Source organism: Bos javanicus, chromosome X, assembly GCF_032452875.1.
Source record: "Bos javanicus breed banteng chromosome X, ARS-OSU_banteng_1.0, whole genome shotgun sequence".
NCBI classification, from domain to species: Eukaryota; Metazoa; Chordata; class Mammalia; order Artiodactyla; family Bovidae; genus Bos; species Bos javanicus.
In genome coordinates this window covers 35,493,549-35,513,736 of record NC_083897.1, presented here as the reverse complement: position 1 = coordinate 35,513,736, position 20,188 = coordinate 35,493,549, and the positions used below count along the sequence as shown (strand labels likewise).

General features: G+C 39.7%; 1 protein-coding gene and 1 pseudogene across 2 annotated transcripts in view; both read left to right on the top strand.

The window, feature by feature from the left end:
• Positions 1 to 9,194, top strand: part of LOC133242548 (transcriptional repressor p66 alpha-like) — a 33,817-nt pseudogene extending 24,623 nt beyond the window's left edge.
• GABRA3 (gamma-aminobutyric acid type A receptor subunit alpha3) overlaps positions 1 to 20,188 on the top strand; it is a 241,699-nt gene that overhangs the window by 24,994 nt on the left and 196,517 nt on the right. The gene's annotated exons all lie outside the window — the stretch shown is intronic.

Here is a 20,188-nt window from a genome sequence, read left to right as displayed (position 1 = left end):
TTCCATGTTGTCACCACCAATCCAAGTTCACACTGTCAGTTGTCTACATTTCTTCTCAGTAATACAGACATATATGATGTGAGTATGCTAAGTCACTTCAGCTGTGTCCAACTCTTAGTGACCCTACGGATGGTAGCCTGCCAGACTCTTCTATCCATGGGATTCTCGAGGCAAGAATACTGGAGTGGGTTGCCATGCCCTTCTCTAGGGGATCTTCCCCACCCAGGGATCAAACCCACATCTCTTATGTGTCCTGCATTGGCAGGTGGGTTCCTTACCACTAGCACCACTACTTTATTTTTATTATCATCTTTAAATTGCTCCTTGACTTTTCTGTCCTACTACAGTCTAACTGGTTTCTCACTTGGCTTTGTTTACAACTGTCATCCTGGAATAATTTATTTCCCTCAGAAGGTTATTCTACTCCCTTGTAGCTTCCAAAATCGCTGTTAAGAAGTATGAATCCATCCTGATTGCGAACATTTATACTTTGTATCTCTTTCTCATATTCTTTCATCTCTAGTGTTCTGATGATGCTGTGTTTTCTTGTGGATCTATTTTCATCCACTGTGCCGAGAACTCCATTTGCTCTTCCATTCTGAGATTTTTTTTTTTTTTTTTTGGATTATTGTATTGGTGAAGTACTTCCTGCCACCCCCCATCTCTATCTCTGTCTCTCCTTCCCTCCTACAATTTAAATGTTGGCTTTCCAAAACTGGTTTTTATAATTTCTTAACATTTTTTTGTCTTCTATCTTCTTGTCTAATAATGTCTATATTTCAGAGGATATCTTCAACATTATCAACCAGTCCCTCTATTGAGTGTTTTATTTCCTCTATCATGATTTTAATTTCTAATGTTTTTAAAAACTATTCATTGAATTTTCTTTTCTTATAGAAACTTGTTCTTTCTTTTTCCTGAATGCAAAATCTTATCTGCTATTTCCAGTGATATTAATGACATAATTTTTGTGCCTTTTATCTTTAGAGTCTTTTCTCTTGAAATTTATTTTAATTTTTAAAAAACTTTTTTATTTTGTATTGAGATATAGTTGATAAACAGTATTGTGACAGTTTCAGGTGGGCAGCAAAGGGTTTCAGCCATATATATATATATATATATATATATATGTATTCATTCTCTCCCAAATTCCCCTCCCATCAAGCCTGCCACATAACATACAGCAATTTCTTGTGCTATACAATAGGCTTTTCTTGGTTGAAATAAATATTTAAAAATATTTGTTTTGTTGTTTATATTTTATGTCAGAGGCTTTCTTCATGGGTCTTCTGTTCCTTGATTGTTTCCTTCTATTTGAAAACTGATTGGGAATGCTAAGTGAGGAGGTGGAGTATCTGCTGAGGTTGTTTTGTTGAGAATTATGATGTCAAAGTTTTTCAGTCTTTTCTCTTGTACTGAGAAGATTTAACAGAAATTTATATTCTAAATGTCTTCCTTCAGTTCAGTTTAGTTCAGTTGCTCAATCGTGTCTGACTCTTTGTGACCCCATGGACTGCAGCATGCCAGGCTTCCCTCTCCATCACCAACTCACACAACGTACTCAAACTCATGTCCATCACGTTAGTGATGCCATCCAACCATCTCATCCTTTGTCATCCCCTTCTCCTCCTGCCTTCAATCTTTCCCAGCATCAGAGTCTTTTCGAATGAGTCAGTTCTTCGCATCAGGTGGCCAGAGTATTGGAGTTTCAGCTTCAACATCAGTCCTTCCAAAGAATATTCAGGACTGATCTCCTTTAGGATTCACTGGCTGGATCTCCTTGCAGTCCAAGGGATTTTCAAGAGTCTTCTCCAACACCACAGTTCAAAAGCATCAATTCTTAGGTGCTCAACTTTCTTTATAGTCCAACTCTCACATTCACACATGACTACTGGAAAACCCATAGCTTTGACTAGACAGACCTTTGTTGGTAAAGTAATGTCTCTGCTTTTTAATATGCTGTCTAGGTTGGTCATAGCTTTTCTTCCAAGGAGCAAGCATCTTTTAATTTCATGACTGCAGTCACCATCTTCCTTGGAAGATGCAAATCTAATTTCTTATATTCTGGATGGCAAATAAGGTTGAAGGTATCTTGTGAAATGTTTTTTTGTCATATCTCCCTGTATCTTTGTCCTTGTTGGTTTGTGAATTAATATTTCCTTTTACTCCCACTGTTAAGGCCTCAGAACAAAGCAAGAGCAAGTGCTTACGTTTGGCTATTTTAATTGGAAGAACTCTTAGTATTTAAAAAATATTATAGTTTTATAAGTTCTTATGTATTTCTGTATAGTTTTTTCTTAATAGTTATTTACTTCCTTTCAAAGTCAGTAGGTGGTAAACTCTTTTAGTTTAGTATGCATGCAAGTGGCTTTCTTGTGCCACCACTATGGTTTAAATTTGTGTAAGATTTTATTTATTTACTTATTTATTTGCAATCATCATTATTCTATACTCAACACTTTCTACCTCTGGAATTATGCCATTAATCTTGGCTGGAGTTTCTAAATCTGTTCTCTAGGTCTTTTAACTTCCCTTTTATTGTATCGATTTCTTTTGTCTCTTGGTGTTTCATTCTGAGCCTGTTTCTCAAATTTTTTCTTTGGCCATAGCCAATCAAGAGCTTATGCTGTCTTTTGAGCTTTTATTTCAGAGTTTACAGCCTTGATTTACAAGATTTCTATTTTTTTAATGTCTACCATTTTTGATTCACAACTTTTTAATAAACTCTTGTTCTTGCTTTTCATAACCTTAATCCTTCAGTTCTTTGTGGATGCTAGGCATTTATTTACCAAGTCCTTTTTCAAATTACATTATTTCTCTGAGACTGTAACCTCGTATTTGTTGAATTTGTTTACTTTATTTTCAAAATTGCTTTTGTAGTCTCAGAATTTTAACTTGTTACAAGTTTACCATAAATAAGGAAAATCATAGTTATTCTGTCTGCTTTTCTTATCCGTTTTAATTCTTGCTGGATTATGTTTTATTTGTTCAATCCCCAGTTCAGGACCAGTTCTTATGTTGGCAGCTTGAGCTATTGTTCCATGAGGATATCAAAGGTCTAATTTTCAAGCCAGTGGGTGGTGTGATGCAAGTCTTGGTTTGATAGCTACTGATAGGAAGTAGCTACTACTTCCTACCACTTTGGCAATACCCTAGTTGCCAAGCTGAGCTGCTACAGTCATCATAGCATATGAAAAGTCACTCTGCATAGACAGGAAATCCCTGCCTCACCTCATGATTTCCTGGCATGACCTAACTTCACTATACTGCCACACATTCAATACTATTGGTTTATGTTATCCCCATAGGAGTCGAGCTCCTGGATGCCTCTGTGTGTTTCCTAGTAGGTGAGTGACTTTAGTCTCCTCTGTTGCTAAGTTTCTTTTTATTTTTTTGTTTCAGCTCTATGAACATGTTCCTCTTTTTCTCTTATTTACTATTTTAAGCGATTATGGCTATATTTTTATATTAAAAGTATGTTTTGTAATTTAGCTGTCATTACTATATTTTATGTTTGGAGCTTAGACAGGATGTTTTTCCCATGTGAACCTACAGTGCTAACTTGACATGATGATCCCTTGGAATTTTTAGATGGCTTGTTGTTCAGTTGCCAAGTCGTGGCCAAGTTTTTGTGACCTCATGCACTGCAGCATTCCAGGTGTCCCTATCTTCCCTTCACTATCTCCTGGAGTTTGCTCAAATTTATTTTCATTTAGATGTATACTAATGTTTTTTTTTTTTTTTTCCCAAAAAAGTGACTACTCACTGTTTGAGACCATGGTTATAAAGAGTTTTCACTGATTAGTTTTCCATCCTTAATCTGTAATCATAGATTCTAACATTCATATATCAGTATATGGGTATCACTTTTAGTTGTGAAGCAATGGAGACATGGATCCACTCAGGTTGGGTGAGGCAAGCAGATATTTTTGACTGTGAAGGCAGGAATATTGGACTTGCCTAAAACTGGGGCCCCAGACTGATAGTAAAGAAATTTCTGTAGGACAGATGGGCAGCAATGGTTACCTCAGCAGGAGAGAATTTTTGTGAAACTAGGTGGAAGAGAGACTAGGAATGTGAAAAAAGTCAGTCACCAGGTTCATGTTGGGAGAATGGCAATCCTTGTCTTGTTCCTGATCTTAAAGGAAATGCCTTCAGTTTTTCACCATTGTATATGATGTTTGCTGGTTGGTCATATACGGCCTTTATTATGTTGAGGTATTTTGCTTCTTTGCTGGCTTTCTGGAGAGTTCTTATCATAAATGGATGTTGAATTTTATCAAAAGCTTTCTCTGTTTCTATTGAAGGCAGTTGGTAAAAAATCTGCCTGAAGTGCAGGAGATCCTGATTCGATTCCTGGGTCAGGAAGATCCCCTGGAGAAAGGATAGGTTACCCACTCCAGTATTCTTGGGCTTCCCTTGTGGCTCAGCTGACAAAGAATCCACCTGCAATGCAGGAGACCTGGGTTGGGAAGATCCCCTAGAGAAGGGAAAGGCTACCTTCTCCAGTATTCTAGCCTGGAGAGTTCTGTGGATTGTATAGTCCATGGGGTTGCGAAGAGTCAGACATGACTGAGCAACTTTCACATTGAGGGCAGACTTGCTGCCCCACCCCACACCCACAACTGGCTAGGAGCATATCTAGCAGCCATGGGAGGAGACTGCACTGTAAAAACCCAAAGAACATCAGAAGTGACACATCAATGCTCACAGACTCATAGGCTCCAGCTGACACCAGTTCCCTGCCCGCCCTGACTGATGTCTAGGTGACATCATTTAGCTGAAACAGACCTGGTGAGGCTGCTGTGGCAGGGGCCATACCCTGGATGCTTCCGGAGTAGCCAAATGAGCAGCCCTGGCAGCAGGGCTACTGTGGCCATCTCTAGAGTGAAACAAGGCGGGGACCCATTGGAATCTACCGAGCATCATATCCGTGTCTGGAGTGAACAAAGGCGGACCCAGAGAATCTGCCCAGTATCATTGGCTGTGCACTGCTGCATCTGGAGTGACCCTAGGGGGGGTCCATTGGCATCTTCTGGGCATTAGCCCTGGTGTGGTGGAGTGTAAGCTACTCTAGAAGTGAACCCAGGTAGTGGATCCATCCACAATCCAGCTGGCCATCACCTGCACCCAGCAGGTGGTGGCAGTAGGAACCGGCCAGTGACCTATAGCAGGCCAAAACAATTTCCTGACAAATGGCATTGTGACCTTTTGGACAGAGATTTGAAGGTGGTGCTGGTGTGGATACTGGTGAATTGCTAGTGTCAAATCGGGACATTTAACACCAGCAAATGTGGACATTTGACACCACCAGATTTTGGAGTGTCCCACTGCTAATACTCAAAAACCCTTAGCGGAATTTGGAATTCTAAAGAAGGCGGCTGCGCCATACTGCCCGTAGGTTACAGTTTCCAAATAGCTGAAGTGCTCTCTGAGTGGAATGCAGATCCACCAAAAGCTATGAAACTGTACAGTGGTGTCCCTTTGGATGGCTGCCCCAGGAACATTCAGCTTATTGCCTCACAGATTGACATGAAGCACAGATCTGTGCAGAGTGTAAATTAGATGGATAACTAGAAACCATGCTTTGAGAGGTTTCAGTGGCGGTAGTGGCACCAGTGTTGCTGAATCCAAGCTCTTACTGTTCACCATTGCACAAGACAATGAATCGAGAGAAGAGCTGTTAGGGGAAGGAAGAGCTGCCTTATTTCAAAAGCCAGCAAACCAAGAAGATGGTTGACTAGTATCCCAAAGAACCATCCTGTGGGGGTTGGGTGATTTTTTTTTTTTTTTAATAGATCAAAGAGGGAGAGGTGAGGCAGTAAAGTAGGAAAGATGATGAGTTGTTGTAAATATTTCCTAGTTCCAGCTAGACTTCAGAGAGGATGTGTTCATTTCTTCTTTTCTGTAGTCATTCACTGGTGTGCCTTGTCAGGATACTTCCTGTGAGCTTAAACAAAGGTATTTTAACTTAACACTCAAGCACAGGAGGCAGAGATGTTGGAGATGAGCCATTATGTATACTTTAAGTTATAGGCAATATCCTTTTAGTGATTAACTTGTAGTGAATGCAGTAAAACACAAAGGTTAAAGTAGAAGAAATGGATCCACTATGGAGTCAGACCTGGGGTAGAGGCAGATGCATTGTCGGGAATTCAAAGCAGCAATTTGTTATAGAGAAGTTGGATGCCCAGCTGGACACGTAAAATACAAGAATGGACACCAATTAATCAAACCGGCAAATCTGGGTGTGGTCCAGGACCCAGATGTCTCAGTGGTGCTCCCTGGTGGGAGGGGGTGGCAGACTGGGGCTATGTGGCCAATGATGGATTTATTTCTTTTATATTTTAAAATAGGGTTTAAAATTCATGTAAAGTCTTCTTTTCTGTACTTTTCTTTAATTCTGAAACAGACTTGTTTTGTACTGATTTATTTTTGGAGTAAATTTTTCTGGTTGCTGTTGTGGCAAAGGTGGTGTTTTCACCTTTGCCATAATAGAATATGTGCTCAGTTGCTGCAGTCATGTCCAACTTTTTTGTGACCCTATGGACTGTAGTCTGCCAGGCTCCTCTGTCTGTGCGATTTCCCAGTCAAGAATACTGGAGTGGGTTGCCATTTCCACCTCCAGAGGATCTTCCTGACCCAGGGATTGAAGCGTCTCCTGCATTGGCAGGCAGATTCTTTACCACTGCACAAACCTAGGAGGCCGATAATACAATATAAATGTATGTAATGAAATTAACAATACATTAAAGGATCATAAACAATGATCAAGTGGGATTTATACCAGGGTTGCAAAGAGTTCAGAATAACTGAAAACGCCCAACATGGAGTCAGAAACAAATACTTGAATGGCACCCAGTGGAGGGCAATATGGAGAACAAGAAAATAAAAGGGAGAGGAGAGTATTGGCTTCAGATTTAAACTGATGGAGACATGGGAATGATGCCTGAGCTGGGAGCAGGGCCAGCCCAAATGTTGCTGAGGGCGCAGAGGTGATCGCCCTGGGCATAGATAAAGAGCAGGTGGGTGATGCACCCATGAACATGTGAACCACACACAGTGCCATTAAGTCCAAGAGGAGAACCCCTTTGCTTGATGTGATCGTGCTGCCTGGACTAGTAGCCTGCGAGCCTGAGGGTGAAGAGGCTGATGCAGAATGCCTTGAAACAGACCATGAGGCCTTCATGAAAAGCAGTCCTGCCGAACGAAAATGGATGATTAAGTGATTAAAACCAGAGTTAAAATTAGAAGAAGCAAAACTAATTTTATTGAAAAAGTTATAGCAGAGTAAAATATAAAAGGAAACCAAGAACCAAACAGATATTTCTGCAAAGAACACATGCAGATGGCTAATAAACACATGAAAAGATACTCAACATCACTCATTATCAGAGAAATGCAAATCAAAACCACAATGAGGTACCATCTCACAACGGCCAGTCAGAATGCCTGCCATCAAAAACTCTACAAACAATAAAGGCTGGAGAGGGTTTGGAGAAAAGGGAACCCTCTTACACTGTTTGTGAGAATGCAGACTGGTATAGCCACTCTGGAGAACAGTGTGGAGATTCCTTAAAATACTGGAAATAGAACTGCCATACTACCCAGCTATCCCACTGCTGGGCATACACACTGAGGAAACCAGAATTGAGAGAGACACGTGTACCCCAATGTTCATCGCAGCACTGTTTACAATAGTTAGGACATGAAAGCAACCTAGATGTCCATCAGCAGAAAATGGATAAGGAAGTTGTGGTGCATATACACAATGGAATATTACTCAGCTATAAAAAAGAACACATTTGAGTCAGTTCTAATGAGCTGGATGAACCTGGAGCCTGTTACACAGAGTGAAGTAAGTCAGAAAGAGAAACACCAATACAGTATACTAACGCATATATATGAAATTTAGAAAGATGGTAACAACGACCCTATGTGTAAGACAGCAAAAGAGACACAGACATAAAGAACAGACTTTTGGACTCTGTGGGAGAAGGCGAGGGTGGGGTGATTTGAGAGAATAGCATTGAAACATGTATATTATCATATGTGAAATAGATTGCCAGTCTAAGTTTGATGCATGAGACAGGGTGCTCAGGGCCACTGCACTGGGATGACCCTGAAGGATGGGATGGAGAGGGAGGTGGGAGGGGGTTTCAGGATGGGGGGACACAAGTGCACCTGTGGCTAATTCATGTTGATGTATGGCAAAACCACCACAATATTGTAAAGTAATTAGACTTCAATTAAAATAAATAAATTAATTAAAATAAAATAAAATGTTTACAAATATGGGGGAAAAAAAGGAGGTTCCACAGAGAGTTCCCTGACTACCCCTCCCCTACTTGTACAGGGGACCCAGATCATTCTTTCTGGCAAGCCATTGCTTCAGACCTCTTTGATTCAGATGCTGTGGTCATGACAACCCAAGACCCCTGGGTCCACTGTGGGCACAGATGTCCTTGTAGTTAGGACCATAGGGCACCTGCTCATCAGAAAGGTGACAGCAAATTCACAAGAAACAACATTCCAGGGTGGGCCACAGTGAGTCCTTGCTGGCTCCCCAGGCACCCATGCCCATTCAGGGACAGAGGATCCAGCAGGGCCTCTCTGTGTCTCCAACGTCCCCAACGCTAGTCCGCTTGTCAATATCCCACAGCCCTCCTCACCATCCCTATACAACAGCCACCTCTGCTCAGGCCAACTGCACCCTCATCCGCGTACCTCCGTGGTCGCTTCTGCTGATTTTGCAGTCAGCCGGTAGGTGGCAGCCAAGCTTGCATGGGAGTAACCACTGCTTTAAGTCCCTCCTCCCCCCACCCCCCAAACGAACGTCCTGCCCAGCGTGGCCAACAACGGATCCATCTAGGTGGTTGGCCTTGAGGAGGTGGTGCCCAACCTGCTGGAGATGCAAGCGGGCAGGTTGTGGTGCTGTCCTGTGTGCCCTACTTATGTGAACACTCTAAGATGGACTTCTCGTGCCGCTGGTGGGAGGAGAAGGGCGGCGCCATCATGTATGAGGACTCCATGGCGTCCAACCGAAAGGCACTCAACTTGGAGCAGCACCCCAAGACCGCCTTCCATAAAGCCGTCTGTATTGTTTCACCCTGATTCCTTTCTTCAGGGGTCCCCAGCCTCCAGGCTATGGACAGGCACCTATTCCTGGCAAGGTAGGAACCCACGCTGCACAGCAGGAGGTAAGCAGCCACGGGAAAGCTAAGCTTTTCCATTTGCATTTACAGCCACACCCTTCTCTCTCCCCTAACTCTAATTATAGCCTGAGCTCCGCCTTCTATCAGATCAGTGGGGACATAATAAATATAATATGAAATGTGCTTTCTGCTTGAATAATCCCACCCCCCTCCATGAAAAAATTGTCTTGCATGAAACCAAGCCCTGGTGCCAAAAACGTTGGTGACCACTGCTATTCAATCCATTTTTCTCAATTTTGAGAAAGAAACTGTCTTGCTCTTCTGGAGTGGGTGTATCTATGCCATGTGTTTGCAAAAAGTATCTCATTGTCATAAGTGGCATTTTAGCTGCATTAATATCCCAACAGAAAAAAGTAAATAGTCTTAGAACTCAGTCTCCTCTCTACTGTGGGAGCGATTTCCCTCTCCTTTCTGAATGCCTCTTCAGATATGTCAATAAGTGGTATAGTCTCAGAAGTATTTGGGGATCCTGGGCCATAACCATGCTATAATGCTCCTAGTTATTTGCTGAGTGGCAGCTGGAAGCTGAAATTGATGAATATAAAGATAACTTTCCTCTGTTTTTGTGTCCAGTCTCCAGATTTCCCATTTTTAAATACAGGGAGGTTGGCCAAACAGTGTGCATTGCATATTCCTGTTTGTAAATCCTGCATCTTGGGGACAGACTACAAATCTTCCAATCCTTCATCTTTCTGCCTGCAGCCCCAGGGACCTCTATTGAGAGTAGCTCTTTGGATGGGAGGCAGGACACCACAGTCGACAAGGTGCATGTTTTTTAGTCTGAGTTCTGAGTTGGAAGGGGATATGAGTTAGTGAACTCTTAGAATACTTGTTGTTCTTCAGTTGCTACATTGTGCTGACTCTTTGTGACCTCATGGACTGCAGCACAGTAGGTTTCCCTTTCCTTCACTATCTCTCAGAGTTTGCTCAAACTCATGTCCATTCAGTCATTGATGCCATCCAACTATCTTATCCTCTGTCTCCCCCTTCTCCTCCTGCCTTCTGTCTTTCCCAGCATCAGGGTCTTTTCCAATGAGACAGTTCTTCGCATCACATGGTCAAAGTTTTGCAGCTTCAGCTTCAGCATCAGTCCTTCCAAGACTATTCAGAGTTGATTTCCTTTAGGATTGTCTGGCTTGATCTCCTTGCTATCTAAGTGACTCTCAAGAGTCTCCTCCAGCACCACAATTTGAAGGCATCAGTTCTTCAGTGTTCAGCCTTCTTTATGGTCCAACTCTTACATCCATACATGACTACCAGAAAAACCATAGCTTTGACTAGAAGGACCTTTGTTAGCAAAGTGATGTCTTTGCTGTCTAGGTTTGTCATAGCTTTCCTTCCAAGGAGCAAACATCTTTTAATTTCATGGCTGCAGTCAGCATCTGCAGTGATTTTGGAGCCCAAGAAAATAAAGTCTGTCACTGCTTCCACTTTTTCCCCTTCTATTTACCATGAAATGATGGGACCAGATGCTGTGATCTTAGATTTTTATGTTGAGCTTCAAGTCAGGTTTTTCACTCTCTTCTTTCACCCTCCTCAAGAGACTCTTTAGTTCCTCTTCACTTTCTGCCATTAGAGTGGTATCATCTGCATATCTGAAGTTGTTGATATTTCTCCTGGCAATCTTGATTCTAGCTCATAATTCATCTAGCCTGGCATTTTGCACGATGTATTCTGCATATAAGTTAAACAAGCAGGGTGACAATATATAGCATCGTACACCTTTCCCAATTATGAACGAGTCTGTTATTCCATGTCCGGTTTTAACTGTTACTTCTTAACTCACATACAGGTTTGGCAGGAAATAGGTAAAGTGATCTGGTACTCCCATCTCCTTAAGAATTTTCCACAGTTTTTTTGTGATCTACAGCATCAAAGGCTTTAGCATAGTCAGTGAAGCAGAAGTAGATATTTTTCTGGAACTCACTGGCTTTCTCTGTGATCCCATGAATCTTGACAATTTGATCTCTGGTTCCTCTGCCTTTTCTAAACCCAGCTTGTACATCTGGAAGTTCTAAGTTCATGTATTGCTGAAACCTAGCTTGAAGGATTTTGAGCATAACCTTGCTAGCATGTGAAATGAGTTCAAATGTATGGTAGTTTGAACATTTTTTGGCATTGGTCTTCTTTGGGATTGGAATAAAAACTGACAGCTTCCAAGGTTTAAACAAGGAAAGATATGATAAAATTTGCCTTTTCTAAGGTAATTCTGACAGCAGAGAATGAATTAGCTTTCAAGGAAGTCAAAAGTAGATATGGAGGGAGAATTAGGTGATAGAGAAATAGCAGTGGGTCTCACTCCATGGCAGTTTCAGAGGGCATGGAGAAAAGTGAGTAGAGTAGAGAGGTATTTAGAAGATAAAGATCAGTCCTGGGTGTTCACTGGAAGGACTGATGTTGAAGCTGAAATTCCAATACTTTGGCCACCTGATGTGAAGAGCTGACATTTTAAAAGACCCTGATGCTGGGAAAGATTGAGGGCAAGAGGAGAAGGGGACAACAGAGGATGAGATGGTTGGAAGGCATCACAGACTCAATGGACATGAGTTTGGGTAAACTCCAGGAGTTGGTGATGGACAGAGGCCTGGCGTGCTGCAGTCCATGGGGTCGCAAAGAGTCAGATACGAATGAGCAACTAAACTGAAGATCAGAGAGAACTGATCAAGAGGTAGGAAAGTATACCTCCCTCAGAGGGTTGTTATGCAGCTTAAATAATTTAATAAAAATACAATGCTCACAACAGTGCTTGATATAAACCACGTTTCTTTAGTTTTAAGAAGCACATTTTTCTCCCCATATTTTAATATTTCAGGACAAATCTTACCTATCAGTGATGTACTGTTATTTACTTGGTGGCACTTCTGTTTTCTTTGTCGTATGTAAAATATTGGTGTGTCAAAATCAATGGCATCTTAGATTGAATGAAATATAGTAATGTTTGCTGCTAACAATATTGTTTATTATTATTACTAATATTCTGAAAAAAATCTAGGAGGAGCTAAGCTCAGGCACATAGATATATAACGAATACAAAACTGCCTAAAATAAGGGATATAATGGAGTGACAGAGTGTACAGAGAAAGTACCATCAATGAACATATACTTACCAGTTGGGAAAAACTGACTTTCATTATGGGAGTACTTCTTAGAAGTGAGATAGAATCCTGTCCATTCCTTTCCATTCCTTTCCTGTCCATTAGCTTTCCACGGGGCTTGGAACAGAGTAAAACTGAGTGTAAAAACATTATTTAAAAATTATAAAAAAGAGCTGAGTGTGAAAATGGGAAGAGTTGACTATGAAAGACTTGACTTCCTTTGGGAGTTAATCAGTTCACCTGTACTTGTGGACACATAGCAACCTAAGCAGTTTGATGTTAGAGTGCTTCTTGTAAAGATTGAATATCTCTTAATCCCAGAAGATTAACCCTGTCTTCCCCGCAGCTTCCTTTACACACTAAGCCTAACTATAGTTTCTTAACAAGAATTTAATCCTCACAATCAGTAAAGTAACTGACTATATGACCAATTTCACTTTGATGAAAATATAAGGTCACACCTGCATCTGCATGACTCCAGAATCTTTCTCCTATACCATGCTATATCTTAAAATGCCAGTTCTTTAGTTAAAGGGTAAAATTTGATCTGTTTTTGAACATCCTTAAAGCTTTTCAATTACTCAACCACTATTTTTTGGTTGCTTATATGCCAGGCATTATGTAGGGAGCAGGAGATGAAGGAATGAACTAAATAGAACAAAGATCTTGTTCTTATAGAATTTATAATCTAAAAAAAAAAAAAAGAATTTATAATCTAGTAGGAGAAGATAGAGGAGACATAAAAGAGGTGAGTTCGATCCCTGGGTCAGGAAGAGCCCCTGGAAGAGGGCATGGCAACCCATTCCAGTATTCTTGCCTGGAGAATCCCATGGACAGAAAAGCATGGTGGGCTACAGTCCATGGGGTCACAAAGAGTTGGACATGACTGAAGTGACAGCACACATGCACAGGAGAAGATAGACTATGTGATGTTAATTGCACAAATAAAGTAATTGAAAATTATGAGAAGTAATAGGAAGGAAACACAAAATTCTTTGATAGAGGAAAACAGAGGACACATAATTAGATGGGACAACTCAAGATAGCCTTTCTAAGAAGATGGCAAGATAGGGGCATAGAGTAGGAATACAGAGATTTTAGTGCAGGCAGATTTCCAACTGGGGAAATAAAATCAGAAACCAGGAGAGCAATTTAAAGGGCATTGCACTACACTGGAGAACCTGGCAATCACCACTTTAGCAAATTGATCAAACTTAACATCACAACATAAAAAATCATGTGTTCCCTGTTGTGATACATTAGAAAGGACACAAAATTGGTTATGTGCTGTTCTTGCCAAAACCCCATAAACCCAGTATATTCATGAAAAAACATTAGACAAACTCAAACTGAGAAACATTCTACAAAATAACTGGTCTTTTTTTCTTCAAAAATGTCAATGTCATGAAAAATAAAGACAGTTTAGGAAATATTCCAGATTAAAGGAGAATAAAGAGATATGACAACTAAATGTGAATATGATACTAGATTGGATCCTATACTGGGAAAATAACTGTAAAGGACATTTTTGGGACAATTGGTGGAATTTGAATATGGACTCTATATTAGATAATAGTATTTTATCAATGATAAATTTCTTCATTTTGATAATTCTATGTAAGTTGTAATGTGTGTGTATGCACGTACTCAGTCATGTCTGACTCTTTTGACCCCATGGACTCTAGCCCACCAGGCTCCTCTGTCCATGGGATTTTCCAGGCAAGAATACTGGAGTGGGTTGCCATTTCCTACTCCAGGGGATCTTCCTGACCCAGGGATCAAACCCTCATCTCCTACATTAGCAGGCAGATTCTTTACAAATAGTGCCACCTGGGAAGCCCAGTAAGTAGTAATATAAGAGTATGATACTGCTCTTTATGAAGCATGCAATGAAATATTTATAGATATAGAGGTCAGTTCAGTTCAGTTGCTCAGTCATGTCCGACTCTTTGCGACCCCATGGACTGCAGCATGTCAGGCCTCCCTGTCCATCACCAACTCCCAGAGTTTACCCAAATTCATGTCCATTGAGTCTCTGATGCCATGCAACCATCTTGTCTTCTGTTGTCCCCTTCTTCTCCCGCCTTCAATCTTTCCCAGCATTAGGGTCTTTTCAAATGAGTCAGTTCTGTGCATCAGGTGGCCAAAGTACTGGAGTTTCAGCTTCAACATCAGTCCTTCCAGTTAACACTCAGGACGGATCTCCTTTAAGATGGACTGGTTGGATCTTGCAGTCAAAGGGATGGATTCTCAAGAGTCTTCTCCAACACCACAGTTCAAAAGCATCAGTTCTTCGGCACTCAGCTTTCTTTATAGTCCAACTCTCATATACCATACATGACTACTGGAAAAACCATAGTCTTAACTAGATGGACCTTTGTTGGCAAAGTAATGTCTCTGCTTTTTAATATGCTGTCTAAGTTGACCATAACTCTCCTGTCAAGGAGTAAGTGTCTTTTAATTTCATGGCTGTAGTCACCCTCTACAGTGATTTTGGAGCCTCCCCCCAAAAAAAGTCTGTCACTGTTTCCACTGTTTCCCCATCTGTTTGCCATGAAGTGATGGGACCAGATGCCATAATCTTAGTTTTCTGAATGTTGAGCTTTAAGCCAACTTTTTCACTCTCCTCTTTCACTTTCATCAAGAGGCTCTTTAGTTCTTCTTCACTTTCTGCCATAAGGGTGGTGTCACCTGCATATCTGAGAGTATTGGTATTTCTCCCAGCAATCTTGATTCCAGCCTGTGCTTCATCCAGCCCAGCGTTTCTCATGATGTACTCTGCATATAAGTTAAATAAGCAGGGTGACAATATACAGCCTTTACCTGGGGCCAACTATGGTGGAGGTAAGGAAGATAAGGGTGACCTCCTTCAAAAAGTCCCATGCATATACTGCTACACTCAGTGCCCCCAACTCTGCAGCAGGCCACCACCAACCCACACCTCCACTGGAGAGAGGTACAGTTTGGCAAATGTTTATAATTGATGACTCTGGATAACCAGTATGTTCTCTTATTGGAAGTTATTGAAAATTTTAAGTTATTTCAAAGTAAAAAAGTAAAAACAAAGAAAACAGTTAAATAAAAGTGGAGTAAGGAGGTTGTGCCTGAGTAGTTTGTGCTGGTGTTGTGGCAATAGCATGGGAGTGGAGCAATGGGAAGGTAGAATTTGACCCATTTGGGGCACCATTTAAAAGTAAAATGGGCAGAAATGGTTGATGGTGTACATATCACAGATAATATAGAAGGAACTGAGTAACTGGTATTGAAAGAGGCAGTAATGGCATAGAGTTCACATTTATAAAGTCATTTATGTGTTTTTCGACCATGGCCAAGTAACTGAACCTGTAAGACTCAGTTTCTAATGTATAAATTGGGGATAATTCTATGTATTCATGGAGATATGACAAGATTAAAATTACATTGACAAAACATTTGTATGTTAGTATTCATTGAGTCTGGGGATGCTGCAAGGAAAAGCCTTTGACATTTTGCCATTAAGTGTGACATTTGCTGTAAATTTTTGGTTGATTTATCAGATTAGAGAAGTTTCTTTCCATTTCTAGTTTGCTAATGGTTTTAATTAGAAATGGCTATTGCATGAAAAGCATTTGATAAAATTCACCAATTGAAATGATAATATGAATTTTCTCTTTAAGGCTATTATTTTGAATTATATTGATTTTTCAAATATTAAAGCTTGCATTCTTGAAAGGAATCCAACATAGTTACAACATATTATTCTTTTCATATACTGTTGGATTTGGTTAAATAATGTTTTGTTTAAATATTTTACATGTATGTTTGTTAGAGGTATTGGCCTGTAAAGCCTTTTGTTTTTTTTTTTTTTTTTGATGGAGCAAAGGTGCTTTATTAGAAATGCAGGCTTATATATCTTTATTCTTTTTTTTTTTAACAGATTTTTATTTATTTATTTAATTTTATTTTATTTTTAAACTTTACATAATTGTATTAGTTTTGCCAAATATCAAAATGAATCCGCCACAGGTATACATGTGTTCCCCATCCTGAACCCTCCTCCCTCCTCCCTCCCCATACCTTATGTTCTGGTCAAATTTTGCTGTGAATGAAATTCTGATCTCAGAATACAGTTTTATTCTGTGGATTTGGCTGTATAAGGATGATGTTATATCTTTGTTCAGTGTTTGGTAGAAAGTGATAGTGAAGTCATCAATGCCTTACTTTTTTAAAAATTTATATTTTGAGGTATATTTGATTTATAATGTGTTAGTTTTCAGTATACAGCAAAGTGATTCAGTTACATATCTATGTATCTCTATCTCAGATTCTTTTCCCACATAAGTTATTATAAAATATTGAGTATAGTTTCCTGTGCTATACAGTAGGTCTTTATTAGTTACCCATTTTATATATAGTAGTGTATATATGTCAATCCCGATCTCCCAATTTATCCCTCCCCCCTCCTTTCCCCTTTGGTAACCATAGGTTTGTTTTTTGTTTGTGAGTCTATTTTGTAAATAACTTCATTTGAACTTTTTTTTTTTAGATTCCACATGTAAGTGAAATCATATGTTATTTATCTTTGTCTCTAACTGATTTCATTTACTATGATAATCTCTAGGTCTATCCATGTGGCTGCAAATGGTATTATTTCATTCTTTTTTATAGCTGAGTAATATCTTCTCACTCTGTCTATCCATTCATCTGTTGATGGACACATAGGGTTGCTTCCATGTCTTGGCTATTGTAAATAGTGCTGCAGTGAACATTGGGGTGCATGTATCTTTTCAAATTATGGTTTTCTTCAGATATATGCCTAGGAGTGAGATTGCAGGATTGTATGGTAGCTCTATTTTTAGTTTTTTGTGGAACCTCCATACTGTTCTTCCGGAGAAGGCAATGGCACCCCACTCCAGTACTCTTGCCTGGAAAATCCCATCAATGGAGGAGCCTGGTAGGCTTCAGTCCATGGGGTCGCTAAAAGTCAGACATGACTGAGCGACTTCACTTTCTCTTTTCACTTTCATACATTGGAGAAGGAAATGGCAACCCACTCCAGTGTTCTTGCCTGGAGAATCCCAGGGACTGGGGAGCCTGGTGGGCTGCCGTCTATGGGGTCGCACAGAGTCGAACATGACGGAAGCAACTTAGCAGCAGCAGCAGCATACTGTTCTCCATAGTAGGCAGCACCAATTTACATTCCCACCAACAGGGTAGGAGGGGTCACTTATTCACACCCTATCCATCATTTATAGTTTGTAGACTTTTTGATGATGGCCATTCTGACTGGTGTGAGTTGATACCTCATAATAGTTTTGATTTGCGTTTCTTTATTAATTAGTGATATTGAGCATCTTTTCATGTGCCTTTTGGTTATCTGTATGTCTTTGCAGAAATGTCTATTTAGGTCTTCTGCCCATTTTTTTATTATGATTTTTGTTTTTGAGTTTTATGAGCTGCTAGTATATTTTGGAGATTAATCCCTTGTTGGTTGCATCATTTGCAAATATTTTCTCCCATTCAGTAGGTTGTTTTCCTTTGCTGTGCAAGTTTTTAAGTTTAATTAGGTCCCATTTGTTTATTTTTGTTTTTATTTCCATTACTCTAGGATGTAGATCCAAAAGTATATATTGCAGTGATTTATGTCAAAATGTTCTGCCTATGTTTTCCTGTAAGAGTTTTATAGTATCTGGTCTTACATTTAGGCCTTTAATCCATTTTGAGTTTGTTTTTTGCATAACATTTTGCATTACAGAATGTTCTAATTTCATTCTTTTACATCCTGTCCAATTTTCCCAGCACCACTTATTGAAGAAGCTGTCTTTTCTTTATGGTATATTTTTGCCTCCATTGTATAACTTTTTAAATGTTTTTTTTTTAATTGAGATATAATTAACACATAATTTAAAGTGCATGATGCAGTGGTTTTATACATGAATATATTGTGAAATGGTTGCCAATGTAATACTCATTAACATATCCTTCACCTCACAAAATTACCATTTTGTTGTTTTGTTATTATGGTGAGAACATTAAAGCTCTCCTTTCAAAGCAACTTTCAAGTGTACAATACAGTATTGTTAACTATAGACACTATGCTGTACCTTAGATCTCAAAACTTTCTATAACTGAATCTTTACCCTTTGACAACCATCTCCTCAGTTCCCCTTCCTTAAGTTCCAGCCAAACACCATTCTACTATCTGTTTCTCTTAGTGCAATGATTTAGATTACACATATTAATCATGTGTGTGTGTGTGTGTGTGTGTGTGTGTGCTCAGTTGTGTCCGACTCTTTTGCAACCCCATAGACTGTAGCCTGCCAGGCTCTTCTGTTCATGGAATTATCTAGGCAAGAATACTGGAGTGGGTTGCCATTTCCTACTCCAGGGGATCTTCCCGACCCAGGGATCAAACCCTTGTCTCCTGCATTTGCAGGTGGATTCTTTACCACTGAGTCAAGCAAAGTCATCCATAAATCATATCATATAGCATTTGTCTTTCTCTGTCTGAGTTATTTTACTTAGCTTATGTCTCTAAGGTCCACTCATGTTGTCACACTCCAGTACTCTTGCCTGGAAAACCCCATGGATGGAGGGGCCTTGTAGGCTGCAGTCCATGGGGTCGCTAGGAGTCGGACACGATTGAGCGACTTCACTTTCACTTTTCACTTTCATGCATTGGAGAAGGAAATGGCAACCCACTCCAGTGTTCTTGCCTGGAGAATCCCAGGGACGGGGAAGCCTGGTGGGCTGCCATCTATGGGGTCGCACAGAGTTGGACACGACTGAAGCGACTTAGCAGCAGCAGCAGCATGTTGTCACAAATGGCAGAATTTCCTTCATTTTTATGCTGAATAATATCCCATTTTATGTATAAACCATATATTCTTTGTCCATTCATCTGTTGATGGAAAACTTAGGTAGTTTCCATGTCTTGACTGTTGTGACCAATGCTGCAAATGAACATGGGAGTGCAGGTGTCTCTTCAAGAGTAATTTCATTTCCATTGGATATATGCAGAAATGAGATTGCTGGATCATATGGTAGTTCTATTTTTAAGTTTTTGAGGAACCTCCATACTATCTTCCATAGTGGCAAAACAATTTACATTCTCACCAACAGTGCACAAAGCTTCACTTTTCTCCACATCCATGCCAACATTTGTCTGTCTTGTCTTTTTTGATATACTAACAGATGTGAGGTGATATCTCCTTGTGGTTTTGATTTGCATTTCCTTAATGATTAGAGTTGCTGAACATCTCTTCATGTACCTTTTGGCCATTTGTGTTTTTTCATTGGAGAAATGTCTGTTGAAGTCCTCTATTTTTTAATTTGATTTTTCTTTTGCTATTGAGCTGTATGGGTTCCTTATATATTTTGGACATTAATTCCATGTCAGATACACAATTTGTAAATATTTTCTGCCATTGTACAATTTGCCTTTTTATTTTGTTGAATATTTCTTTTCATGTGCATAAGCTTTTTAATTTGGTGGAGCCCCACTTTTTCATTTTTGCTTTTGTTGCTTTGTGGTTTTGGTGACATTACAAAAAAAAAGTCATTGCCAAGACTAATGTCAATAAGGTTTTAACCTTTATTTTTTTTCTAGGAGTTTATCCGTTTCAAGCCTTATATTTAAATCCTTAATCCATTTTGAGTTAATTTTTGTAAATGGTATCAGATAGTGACTCAGTTTTTCTGCTTGTGGTCGAACTTTGTGGAGAGACTGAGCCTGGTCTTTCCTACTTTGCCATCTTGATGACATCCTTGAAAGGGTTTTAAGTTACAGGATCAATTTCTTTAATATTGTGTACCGTTCTGATTTTTTATTTTGATTTGAATCCATTTTGATAGCTTGAACCTTGCTATAAATTTGTACCATTTAATTATATTTTCAAA